Source organism: Phyllobates terribilis, unplaced genomic scaffold (genome assembly GCF_046119375.1).
Source record: "Phyllobates terribilis strain yellow unplaced genomic scaffold, ASM4611937v1 Scaffold_1031__1_contigs__length_461108, whole genome shotgun sequence".
NCBI classification, from domain to species: Eukaryota; Metazoa; Chordata; class Amphibia; order Anura; family Dendrobatidae; genus Phyllobates; species Phyllobates terribilis.
In genome coordinates this window covers 380,174-392,528 of record NW_027363791.1, presented here as the reverse complement: position 1 = coordinate 392,528, position 12,355 = coordinate 380,174, and the positions used below count along the sequence as shown (strand labels likewise).

Below are 12,355 nucleotides of genomic sequence, written 5' to 3'. Positions count from 1 at the left end.
GGTGAAAGCTCCAAAATGCTTGCCTAATATGTCTGTTTATCCAAAAGGAAGTAAAAAGGGAGAGCTAGAAAGATAGCATTGCATCACATTACATGGCAATGCAATGCACAGTTGCTGAAGTTGAACCAAAATGAGCTTGTAATCTGGCTTCTGCAACTTTGAACATGAAAAATCCAATGAGGAGAAGAAAAGCAAAGCCAAAGAGTCCATCCCCAAATCCGACAAACAAGCAAAATGAACAAAAAACATTGAATTCAATTCTTTCTGATTTTAGAAACTGCATTAAAGAAGGGGTGCACCGGTCCTGGAGATACTGCAATACCAGGTCAATGCGTGGAGTGGACAGAGCAAGCTCTTTTTCCATCTCCCTGTTCTAAAAATCCATTTAATATATGGTCCCCAGATAGGGGACGTATCAGATATTAAACTGATAAGAACAGATTTTTTTCTTTTTCATTTTGTTCTTATATTTCAGTTGTTATTTCTCTTCTAATATTTCTCTTGCCTTATAATCTGTTCATGCTACAAGGTTCCACAGATGAAAGTTCCATAGACTCTTGGCTCTTTTTTTCCCAATTCTCTTCAGATCTAACAGGTAATAAATATATATTTCACTTAGTGCTAATTTTATGCATTCACTTTCACTTATAAAATCTCTTTTAAAAAGCAATATGTTTCGGACTTTCCATAGCGCATTCTTTATTCCATTTATCATTATCCAAATGACTCTTTCTTTTTCTTTTGATTGACATGTAAAATTTCCATATAAAACTACTTCGTGATTTAAAAACTTAAGACCAGTAACAAACTTTAAGAGACTTCCAACTTCTTTCCAGACATTTTGGGCATAAAAACAGTTCCAAAAGGTGTGTAAAACTGTTTCCTCTCTAACACAGCCTGTTCTAGGGCATCTTGCAGTATTGCACAATCCCCTTCTGTGTTGAAAAAATCTAACAGGAACACATTCTTGCACTATTGCCCATGCCAAGTCTTTATATTCATTTGTTAGATAAGGTGCATAAGTCATTCTCCAAATTCTTCCACTTTTAGTGTATGTAAAGTTTGCCACTGCTGTCATCGTTTCTTTTCTCTTTGTCTCTAGAGCCAGTCTTCTTGAATTTGACAGCATCTCCACATCTACTTCAGGTAAGTTATAAAGTCTAATTGTTTTTTCTAGTAAGACATATTGTTTTGGCGGTGTAATTAGGACAGGAGAATTTGGGGGCAATGTTATCCACTTTCTTTTCCTAAAGATATCTCCAGCTGCATATCTTAAGTAGAAAGACCAATGAGTTCTTAGATTGGTCATTTTGAAGCAAAAACTAAAGAACTTTAGGTACAAAAATTTTTTGATATTTGGGATATTCTTTCCACCATATTTATGCTGCTTGTACATTGTCTCTCTTCGAACCTTCTCCATTTTTGATCCCCACAGAAAAAGAAAAATTTGTCTCTGGAGAAACTTTACTGTGTTCTCATTCGGGGGGTACACCATACTTAAAAACAACATTATCGGCAACAACAAAGACTTAATGATCAAGTTTTTACCTTCCATTGATAATTTTCTGAGTTTCCATAAACTTATCTTCTTTTGCATTTTCTCCTTCACCAACTGCCAACTTTCTTCTCCATCATTCTTTTTTGTAAACACAACACCTAAAATTTTGATCTTATCACTTCTTATTTTAAGTTGAGGAATCTGCGCATCTGACCAATCACCGAATCCAAGACATTCGCTCTTCTCCAAGTTCAGTTTGAAGGCAGATGCTAAACAGAAAAAATCAGTAGTTCTTACTGCTCTTCTCAGCGATTGTTCTGAGTCGCACAGGATCGTGATGTCATCCATGTACCCCAGTGACTTAGTACTTAGTCCATTTCCACCTGGTATGGGTACACCTTTCACCATCTTATCTTTCCTCAACATTGCCAGTAGAGGCTCGATTGCGCAGATAAAGAGCAGAGGCGAAAGTGGGCATCCTTGTTTGACGCCCGACTTTAGAACAACTTCTGAAGATAAAAAACCATTAATTAAAATCCTGCTAAAACTTCCATCATATAAAAGTGCAATGTGCTTAATAAAAACATCCGGGAATTTCATTTTCTTTAACACAGAATACAGGTACTTATGAGAGACTCTGTCGTACGCTTTCTGGAAATCAAGGGACAGAAGAGCTAGCTTTTGCTTCCTCTCTTGCTGATACCAAATTGCGTCCCGTATAATATTCAAGTTTTCTGCAATTGTACGACCAGGCACACCACATACCTGATCAGGATGCACGACCTTCTCTATCACCTTCTTCATTCTGTTCACCATGATTTTTGCCATAATTTTATAATCTACGTTGAGTAACGTGATTGGTCTCCAGTTCTCTAGATTAGTCTTATCTCCTTTTTTAAAAAGCAGGGTGACCACACCACTTCTCCAAGATTCAGGCAATTTGTCACATAAAAAGACAGCTTTAAAAATCTCAAACAGGTCGTCTTTTAAAATCTCCCAAAAAGTAAGATAAAATTCAATTTGTAGTCCGTCAGTACCCGGTGTTTTTCCTCTAGAAAAGCTTTTGATTGCACTTAGCAGTTCTTCTTCACAGATATCTTCAATCAACAACTCTTGATCTTGCTTTTCAAGGTGATTCTGCAATGAATTAAGAGCATCAGGTAAAAAATCAGCGTCAATTTTCTTTTCGCCAAAAAGATTTTGATAAAAAGTTTGCGCTTTGTCCAACAGTCCATCTTTAGTTGTTTCACCATCAAGTTCTTTAATTAATTCTTTGCGTTCTAAAGATTTTTTGAAAAAGAACCTGGAACATGTTTCATTTTTTTCCATATGTTCTACCTTGGCGTTGAAAATTATTTCTTTGCCTTTCTGTTCAATTGCTTTTTTAATGTCTTCTTTGACTTGTAAAATAACATCCTCCATATCTATCCCTGCATTTCTGAGTTTGTAACCTGTTTGCAGTTTTGTATTCAGGTCTTTAAACCATTTCTGATTCTGTCTGGCCTTCCTTTTGCCAGCTAAGAGAAAAAAATGTCTAATTTGAGACTTCACATACTCCCACCATTCTAGAATTCTTTTGTAATAATGTTTTTTCCCCTGTAGTTTTTTATAAAATTTCAAAAATTCCTCTTTTATACTTTCATCTTCCAGCAGCAGAGTGTTCAACTTCCAGACACCTCGCCCTTTCTCTAGACTGGGCAATTCCAAGTGAGTAATTAACGTTTTGTGGTCAGAAAAGATGTTACCTGTTAGATCCACTTTATTCACTTTAAAACTCTGTGATGTCAGAACAAAGTCAATTCTTGATTTTAGAAGATTGTTCTCCCAAGTGTATCCTGGTTCAGAGGTATTCTTTACTCTCCAGACATCATTCAGGCAAGTATCGTCGATTAGATTTTTTAACTGCATCTCAGTTTTGTCTTTCCTTCTAGTACCTGATGTCCTATTTTCATCAGACCGGATACAATTGAAGTCACCGCCAACCACAGTTGGTGTAGGACCAGGTATAAAGAGTTTGATGATATCTAATAAACTGGATCTTTCCTCTTTAATCGGAGATGCATAAACATTAATCAGCTTGAACTCGGATCCACAGTAACTCACATTAACAACTAGTGCACGTCCAGGTTCAACTTCAGTGAACGAGGTAACCTTAAAGTCTTTGTTTTTAAACAGGACGCCAACACCAGTAGCACGCGATCCATTTTCACCGGACCAGATGGAAGGTCCGTTCGCCCAATCTTCCCTTAGTTTGTTATAGTTAGGGTCATGGTCAATGCCGCATTCTTGAAGTAAAAAAATATCAGCATCTAAAGTCATCAGGTAAGAAAATAAAGCAGCTCTCTTGACAGAGCCCTTTAAACTCCTCACATTTAGTGAGGCAATTTTGAGTGTAGCCATAAATCATTTAAACAGAGCTTGAGTCCGTATCTGACATGAATCCGACCGGGGTAGAGGGACCCGCAGAAACGTCCGTGTCTGAGAATTCCTCGATGTTCACCGGATCAGATGGGTTTACAGGTTTAGGAACTGAGATGATCGGTTTAGGTGAGTAATTAGGGAGGACTATTTTCAAACGCCCAGCAGGTCTTTTGCTGGCGCTCTCTCCCTTAAACAAACTCGACTTCTCCTTTTTCCTTTTCCTCAAAACCTCCACGTCAATGTTAATCTCCTCCTCCTCCTCCTCACCACCAGCCTCCTTAGAAGACTCCTCTCCCATCTCCACTTCAGACTCAGCTGGATTCTCCTCCACCACATGACCATCTGGACTCTCCGACCAATCCTTGAGAACAATGCTATCCCCAGGCGGGTCCCCAGCAGTGTCCTTGGGCGGATCCCCAGAAGGGTTCCCGGGAGGGTCCTTGGATTTGTCTGTTTGTTCTTCAGGACTGGACCGCTTCGGAGGGGCTCCCCCCCGAGCTGCATCTGCATAGCTGAAGGTCTTTTTTCTCAACGGACAATCCCGAAAAGAGTGCCCAGGGATACGGCAGATATTACAGATCATCTGATTTGGGCAGTTCAGAGTGACATGTCCTTTTTGATAGCACTTCTTGCAAAGAGCGTTCTCCTCCTTGCAGCTCTCAAAGGAATGCCCAAAGTCCATACATTTTCTGCAGAAGATAGGCATCCCTGGATAGAAGAGTCTTCCTCTCTCTCTGCCAATCAGGAAGCTCTGAGGCGGATGAATGAGTCCACCAATTCCCAAACCTTCTCTCAGCTTCACGATGAACTTGTATTTTCCGGTCCACAACCTCTCAGAGTTCATGATTTTGTGAGAAAAGTGGACCTCAGAGCAATAGTTATGCAGAAACGCAGCCACATCCTTTTCAGAGACATGCGGATTGCTCATATGAACCCCCACAGACTTCTCTTCTGCCAGGCAGAGGGTCACAAAACACAGTCCTTTAAGATCTTCCTCCTGAAGTCTCAGCTTGATCTGATGGTAAAAATTCTGAGATGCCACTTCAGAGGTCAGGGTAAGCACAAAGCGTCCAGGAGCATCTTGAAGTGCCAGAATGTTCTCCCTTTTCACCTGCAGGATCTCAAGCAGGACCTTCCTCACGAAGAAAGACAGGGAGAACTTGTCACGGGCTCGCTCTTCAACTTCAATCTTGAAAGAGTTCTTGATCTTCAAGTCGCCAGCTCCAGCAGAACGGAGAGTAGCCGATGTCGCCATCGCCATATTCAGATAAGTCGATCGCCTTCTTGGTTCTCTTCAGCACGCACACCCCCTCTAGCAGCAGGAGGCTTAAGACAGTAGAACTGCCGATGCCTCAAGGCCGAGGATGCGATAGGCTTTGGAGTCTTCCAGCAACAACACTTGGTCGTAGCCAAAAGGCCGAGAAGCGATAACCAGAATTGGTTTCAAACTACGGAGCCACCCAAGGATCCTAAAAAGTCCATTTGTGGAGATGAGCTCCTGGACTCCCGTTAAGAAGACATGTTGTCAACCTCTAGATCCCTTACATGCCTGCACTTTTCGGCTTGCTGCTGCTGCAATCCACGCGTTTTAGATCTGCATAACTCCACCTCTTTAAACACAGCACCTTCACCCCCTGCTGTTCCCACCCGCCTCAACACCGTTGGAAGGGAGGAGAACCAATTAAGGCGGGGGGTGGGGTGGAACGAGCAGCTGTCTACCCTTAGCAGGAGGGCTCCTGATTACATACCTCTCCTGCTGCTGCTGCTGCTGGCTGTCCAGCAGCAGACTGAAGGTGGCTGCTGCTGTGCACAGGTATATAAAGGCTCAGAGCCTATTATGACACGCGCAGCCAGCGTTCCATTGCCACATTCCATCTACTGCAGGCAGGATACCTGGCTGGCTGAATGTCGCTGAGAAGGTCACAGAGACCGCCATAAGCAACAGTTTAACAGAATGCCACAGACTAATCAACCAAACTTTTTGGGTTGGGTTCTCTTTTATAGTCTGCAGGCATTAAATGAAAGAAGTCAGTGTTCCAGCAGAAGGAGACAACGTTTCAGAAAAGGCATTGTAGCAAACCAAAAAAGAAATTTTAAGCGCAGCAGAGTAACCAGCGCACATACCTGTTAGCTCAGGTGAGTTTAAAAGGCTGCTGTTGATAACAAGGGCATTTGCTAAATAGATGGTGTGTGTGCAACAATATACTGAAAGGTCAATTATATTGTGCAGCTTATCTCACCACCTGTAGTTATTTAGGTGAAAGCTCCAAAATGCTTGCCTAATATGTCTGTTTATCCAAAAGGAAGTAAAAAGGGAGAGCTAGAAAGATAGCATTGCATCACATTACATGGCAATGCAATGCACAGTTGCTGAAGTTGAACCAAAATGAGCTTGTAATCTGGCTTCTGCAACTTTGAACATGAAAAATCCAATGAGGAGAAGAAAAGCAAAGCCAAAGAGTCCATCCCCAAATCCGACAAACAAGCAAAATGAACAAAAAACATTGAATTCAATTCTTTCTGATTTTAGAAACTGCATTAAAGAAGGGGTGCACCGGTCCTGGAGATACTGCAATACCAGGTCAATGCGTGGAGTGGACAGAGCAAGCTCTTTTTCCATCTCCCTGTTCTAAAAATCCATTTAATATATGGTCCCCAGATAGGGGACGTATCAGATATTAAACTGATAAGAACAGATACTACACTTGATCTTAGCCAAAAGGCCGAGAAGCGATAACCAGAATTGGTTTCAAACTACGGAGCCACCCAAGGATCCTGAAAAGTCCATTTGTGGAGATGAGCTCCTGGACTCCCGTTAAGAAGACATGTTGTCAACCTCTAGATCCCTTACATGCCTGCACTTTTCGGCTTGCTGCTGCTGCAATCCACGCGTTTTAGATCTGCATAACTCCACCTCTTTAAACACAGCACCTTCACCCCCTGCTGTTCCCACCCGCCTCAACACCGTTGGAAGGGAGGAGAACCAATTAAGGCGGGGGGTGGGGTGGAACGAGCAGCTGTCTACCCTTAGCAGGAGGGCTCCTGATTACATACCTCTCCTGCTGCTGCTGCTGCTGGCTGTCCAGCAGCAGACTGAAGGTGGCTGCTGCTGTGCACAGGTATATAAAGGCTCAGAGCCTATTATGACACGCGCAGCCAGCGTTCCATTGCCACATTCCATCTACTGCAGGCAGGATACCTGGCTGGCTGAATGTCGCTGAGAAGCTCACAGAGACCGCCATAAGCAACAGTTTAACAGAATGCCACAGACTAATCAACCAAACTTTTTGGGTTGGGTTCTCTTTTACAGTCTGCAGGCATTAAATGAAAGAAGTCAGTGTTCCAGCAGAAGGAGACAACGTTTCAGAAAAGGCATTGTAGCAAACCAAAAAAGAAATTTTAAGCGCAGCAGAGTAACCAGCGCACATACCTGTTAGCTCAGGTGAGTTTAAAAGGCTGCTGTTGATAACAAGGGCATTTGCTAAATAGATGGTGTGTGTGCAACAATATACTGAAAGGTCAATTATATTGTGCAGCTTATCTCACCACCTGTAGTTATTTAGGTGAAAGCTCCAAAATGCTTGCCTAATATGTCTGTTTATCCAAAAGGAAGTAAAAAGGGAGAGCTAGAAAGATAGCATTGCATCACATTACATGGCAATGCAATGCACAGTTGCTGAAGTTGAACCAAAATGAGCTTGTAATCTGGCTTCTGCAACTTTGAACATGAAAAATCCAAAGAGGAGAAGAAAAGCAAAGCCAAAGAGTCCATCCCCAAATCCGACAAACAAGCAAAATGAACAAAAAACATTGAATTCAATTCTTTCTGATTTTAGAAACTGCATTAAAGAAGGGGTGCACCGGTCCTGGAGATACTGCAATACCAGGTCAATGCGTGGAGTGGACAGAGCAAGCTCTTTTTCCATCTCCCTGTTCTAAAAATCCATTTAATATATGGTCCTCAGATAGGGGACGTATCAGATATTAAACTGATAAGAACAGATACTACACTTGATCTTAGCCAAAAGGCCGAGAAGCGATAACCAGAATTGGTTTCAAACTACGGAGCCACCCAAGGATCCTGAAAAGTCCATTTGTGGAGATGAGCTCCTGGACTCCCGTTAAGAAGACATGTTGTCAACCTCTAGATCCCTTACATGCCTGCACTTTTCGGCTTGCTGCTGCTGCAATCCACGCGTTTTAGATCTGCATAACTCCACCTCTTTAAACACAGCACCTTCACCCCCTGCTGTTCCCACCCGCCTCAACACCGTTGGAAGGGAGGAGAACCAATTAAGGCGGGGGGTGGGGTGGAACGAGCAGCTGTCTACCCTTAGCAGGAGGGCTCCTGATTACATACCTCTCCTGCTGCTGCTGGCTGTCCAGCAGCAGACTGAAGGTGGCTGCTGCTGTGCACAGGTATATAAAGGCTCAGAGCCTATTATGACACGCGCAGCCAGCGTTCCATTGCCACATTCCATCTACTGCAGGCAGGATACCTGGCTGGCTGAATGTCGCTGAGAAGCTCACAGAGACCGCCATAAGCAACAGTTTAACAGAATGCCACAGACTAATCAACCAAACTTTTTGGGTTGGGTTCTCTTTTATAGTCTGCAGGCATTAAATGAAAGAAGTCAGTGTTCCAGCAGAAGGAGACAACGTTTCAGAAAAGGCATTGTAGCAAACCAAAAAAGAAATTTTAAGCGCAGCAGAGTAACCAGCGCACATACCTGTTAGCTCAGGTGAGTTTAAAAGGCTGCTGTTGATAACAAGGGCATTTGCTAAATAGATGGTGTGTGTGCAACAATATACTGAAAGGTCAATTATATTGTGCAGCTTATCTCACCACCTGTAGTTATTTAGGTGAAAGCTCCAAAATGCTTGCCTAATATGTCTGTTTATCCAAAAGGAAGTAAAAAGGGAGAGCTAGAAAGATAGCATTGCATCACATTACATGGCAATGCAATGCACAGTTGCTGAAGTTGAACCAAAATGAGCTTGTAATCTGGCTTCTGCAACTTTGAACATGAAAAATCCAATGAGGAGAAGAAAAGCAAAGCCAAAGAGTCCATCCCAAAATCCGACAAACAAGCAAAATGAACAAAAAACATTGAATTCAATTCTTTCTGATTTTAGAAACTGCATTAAAGAAGGGGTGCACCGGTCCTGGAGATACTGCAATACCAGGTCAATGCGTGGAGTGGACAGAGCAAGCTCTTTTTCCATCTCCCTGTTCTAAAAATCCATTTAATATATGGTCCCCAGATAGGGGACGTATCAGATATTAAACTGATAAGAACAGATACTACACTTGATCTTAGCCAAAAGGCCGAGAAGCGATAACCAGAATTGGTTTCAAACTACGGAGCCACCCAAGGATCCTGAAAAGTCCATTTGTGGAGATGAGCTCCTGGACTCCCGTTAAGAAGACATGTTGTCAACCTCTAGATCCCTTACATGCCTGCACTTTTCGGCTTGCTGCTGCTGCAATCCACGCGTTTTAGATCTGCATAACTCTACCTCTTTAAACACAGCACCTTCACCCCCTGCTGTTCCCACCCGCCTCAACACCGTTGGAAGGGAGGAGAACCAATTAAGGCGGGGGGTGGGGTGGAACGAGCAGCTGTCTACCCTTAGCAGGAGGGCTCCTGATTACATACCTCTCCTGCTGCTGCTGCTGCTGGCTGTCCAGCAGCAGACTGAAGGTGGCTGCTGCTGTGCACAGGTATATAAAGGCTCAGAGCCTATTATGACACGCGCAGCCAGCGTTCCATTGCCACATTCCATCTACTGCAGGCAGGATACCTGGCTGGCTGAATGTCGCTGAGAAGCTCACAGAGACCGCCATAAGCAACAGTTTAACAGAATGCCACAGACTAATCAACCAAACTTTTTGGGTTGGGTTCTCTTTTATAGTCTGCAGGCATTAAATGAAAGAAGTCAGTGTTCCAGCAGAAGGAGACAACGTTTCAGAAAAGGCATTGTAGCAAACCAAAAAAGAAATTTTAAGCGCAGCAGAGTAACCAGCGCACATACCTGTTAGCTCAGGTGAGTTTAAAAGGCTGCTGTTGATAACAAGGGCATTTGCTAAATAGATGGTGTGTGTGCAACAATATACTGAAAGGTCAATTATATTGTGCAGCTTATCTCACCACCTGTAGTTATTTAGGTGAAAGCTCCAAAATGCTTGCCTAATATGTCTGTTTATCCAAAAGGAAGTAAAAAGGGAGAGCTAGAAAGATAGCATTGCATCACATTACATGGCAATGCAATGCACAGTTGCTGAAGTTGAACCAAAATGAGCTTGTAATCTGGCTTCTGCAACTTTGAACATGAAAAATCCAAAGAGGAGAAGAAAAGCAAAGCCAAAGAGTCCATCCCCAAATCCGACAAACAAGCAAAATGAACAAAAAACATTGAATTCAATTCTTTCTGATTTTAGAAACTGCATTAAAGAAGGGGTGCACCGGTCCTGGAGATACTGCAATACCAGGTCAATGCGTGGAGTGGACAGAGCAAGCTCTTTTTCCATCTCCCTGTTCTAAAAATCCATTTAATATATGGTCCTCAGATAGGGGACGTATCAGATATTAAACTGATAAGAACAGATACTACACTTGATCTTAGCCAAAAGGCCGAGAAGCGATAACCAGAATTGGTTTCAAACTACGGAGCCACCCAAGGATCCTGAAAAGTCCATTTGTGGAGATGAGCTCCTGGACTCCCGTTAAGAAGACATGTTGTCAACCTCTAGATCCCTTACATGCCTGCACTTTTCGGCTTGCTGCTGCTGCAATCCACGCGTTTTAGATCTGCATAACTCCACCTCTTTAAACACAGCACCTTCACCCCCTGCTGTTCCCACCCGCCTCAACACCGTTGGAAGGGAGGAGAACCAATTAAGGCGGGGGGTGGGGTGGAACGAGCAGCTGTCTACCCTTAGCAGGAGGGCTCCTGATTACATACCTCTCCTGCTGCTGCTGGCTGTCCAGCAGCAGACTGAAGGTGGCTGCTGCTGTGCACAGGTATATAAAGGCTCAGAGCCTATTATGACACGCGCAGCCAGCGTTCCATTGCCACATTCCATCTACTGCAGGCAGGATACCTGGCTGGCTGAATGTCGCTGAGAAGCTCACAGAGACCGCCATAAGCAACAGTTTAACAGAATGCCACAGACTAATCAACCAAACTTTTTGGGTTGGGTTCTCTTTTATAGTCTGCAGGCATTAAATGAAAGAAGTCAGTGTTCCAGCAGAAGGAGACAACGTTTCAGAAAAGGCATTGTAGCAAACCAAAAAAGAAATTTTAAGCGCAGCAGAGTAACCAGCGCACATACCTGTTAGCTCAGGTGAGTTTAAAAGGCTGCTGTTGATAACAAGGGCATTTGCTAAATAGATGGTGTGTGTGCAACAATATACTGAAAGGTCAATTATATTGTGCAGCTTATCTCACCACCTGTAGTTATTTAGGTGAAAGCTCCAAAATGCTTGCCTAATATGTCTGTTTATCCAAAAGGAAGTAAAAAGGGAGAGCTAGAAAGATAGCATTGCATCACATTACATGGCAATGCAATGCACAGTTGCTGAAGTTGAACCAAAATGAGCTTGTAATCTGGCTTCTGCAACTTTGAACATGAAAAATCCAATGAGGAGAAGAAAAGCAAAGCCAAAGAGTCCATCCCCAAATCCGACAAACAAGCAAAATGAACAAAAAACATTGAATTCAATTCTTTCTGATTTTAGAAACTGCATTATAGAAGGGGTGCACCGGTCCTGGAGATACTGCAATACCAGGTCAATGCGTGGAGTGGACAGAGCAAGCTCTTTTTCCATCTCCCTGTTCTAAAAATCCATTTAATATATGGTCCCCAGATAGGGGACGTATCAGATATTAAACTGATAAGAACAGATACTACACTTGATCTTAGCCAAAAGGCCGAGAAGCGATAACCAGAATTGGTTTCAAACTACGGAGCCACCCAAGGATCCTGAAAAGTCCATTTGTGGAGATGAGCTCCTGGACTCCCGTTAAGAAGACATGTTGTCAACCTCTAGATCCCTTACATGCCTGCACTTTTCGGCTTGCTGCTGCTGCAATCCACGCGTTTTAGATCTGCATAACTCCACCTCTTTAAACACAGCACCTTCACCCCCTGCTGTTCCCACCCGCCTCAACACCGTTGGAAGGGAGGAGAACCAATTAAGGCGGGGGGTGGGGTGGAACGAGCAGCTGTCTACCCTTAGCAGGAGGGCTCCTGATTACATACCTCTCCTGCTGCTGCTGCTGCTGGCTGTCCAGCAGCAGACTGAAGGTGGCTGCTGCTGTGCACAGGTATATAAAGGCTCAGAGCCTATTATGACACGCGCAGCCAGCGTTCCATTGCCACATTCCATCTACTGCAGGCAGGATACCTGGCTGGCTGAATGTCGCTGAGAA

The 12,355-nt window shown here is 43.2% G+C and overlaps 6 non-coding genes across 6 annotated transcripts; all 6 read right to left on the bottom strand.

Annotated features, from left to right (window-relative positions):
* Positions 1-288: 288 nt before the first annotated feature.
* On the bottom strand, positions 289-470 carry LOC141242219 (U2 spliceosomal RNA). Its single transcript, XR_012306861.1, has one exon. It is a non-coding gene; the product is annotated as a U2 spliceosomal RNA (small nuclear RNA).
* Positions 471-6,463: 5,993 nt separating this feature from the next.
* On the bottom strand, positions 6,464-6,654 carry LOC141242113 (U2 spliceosomal RNA). The gene has a single exon (XR_012306760.1). It is a non-coding gene; the product is annotated as a U2 spliceosomal RNA (small nuclear RNA).
* A 1,115-nt stretch (positions 6,655-7,769) lies between these two features.
* LOC141242176 (U2 spliceosomal RNA) lies at positions 7,770-7,960 on the bottom strand. Its single transcript, XR_012306822.1, has one exon. It is a non-coding gene; the product is annotated as a U2 spliceosomal RNA (small nuclear RNA).
* A 1,109-nt stretch (positions 7,961-9,069) lies between these two features.
* On the bottom strand, positions 9,070-9,260 carry LOC141242111 (U2 spliceosomal RNA). The gene has a single exon (XR_012306758.1). It is a non-coding gene; the product is annotated as a U2 spliceosomal RNA (small nuclear RNA).
* Positions 9,261-10,375: 1,115 nt separating this feature from the next.
* On the bottom strand, positions 10,376-10,566 carry LOC141242175 (U2 spliceosomal RNA). The gene has a single exon (XR_012306821.1). It is a non-coding gene; the product is annotated as a U2 spliceosomal RNA (small nuclear RNA).
* A 1,109-nt stretch (positions 10,567-11,675) lies between these two features.
* LOC141242110 (U2 spliceosomal RNA) lies at positions 11,676-11,866 on the bottom strand. The gene has a single exon (XR_012306757.1). It is a non-coding gene; the product is annotated as a U2 spliceosomal RNA (small nuclear RNA).
* Between the last annotated feature and the right edge of the window lie 489 nt (positions 11,867-12,355).